Source organism: Pteropus alecto, unplaced genomic scaffold (genome assembly GCF_000325575.1).
Source record: "Pteropus alecto unplaced genomic scaffold, ASM32557v1 scaffold24, whole genome shotgun sequence".
Taxonomy (NCBI): domain Eukaryota; kingdom Metazoa; phylum Chordata; class Mammalia; order Chiroptera; family Pteropodidae; genus Pteropus; species Pteropus alecto.
Window position 1 is genome coordinate 19972565 of NW_006439192.1, and position 258 is coordinate 19972822.

Below are 258 nucleotides of genomic sequence, written 5' to 3' on the forward strand. Positions count from 1 at the left end.
CGGCGGGAGTTGGCGGGTGCCAGTGGCGGTGGCCGCACTCTCCGCCTTGTCCCTCTCTTACCTGGGGCCCGGCTGCTGGCAGGATGCAGGAGGCGCGGGGCCATGCACCATCCTGCTCAGGCTCAGCTTGTACCTGGGCTGCGCTGCGGCCGCCTTTCTGCTGGGCACCCTGTTCTCCCTTGTCTGCCGGAGCCCACGAGCCCCGCCGCCCGACTTCGCCGCCGCCTGGAGACACCTGGCGGCGGCCGTCCGCCGCGG

The 258-nt window shown here is 73.3% G+C and overlaps 1 protein-coding gene across 2 annotated transcripts in view; it reads left to right on the forward strand.

The window, feature by feature from the left end:
• The first annotated feature begins 6 nt into the window (after positions 1–6).
• Positions 7–258, forward strand: part of SNX25 (sorting nexin 25) — a 104513-nt gene continuing 104261 nt past the window's right edge. For both annotated transcript variants that reach the window (XM_015592787.2, XM_025049878.1), the window contains exon 1: positions 7–258. The gene's annotated coding sequence lies outside the window, so the exon portion shown is untranslated.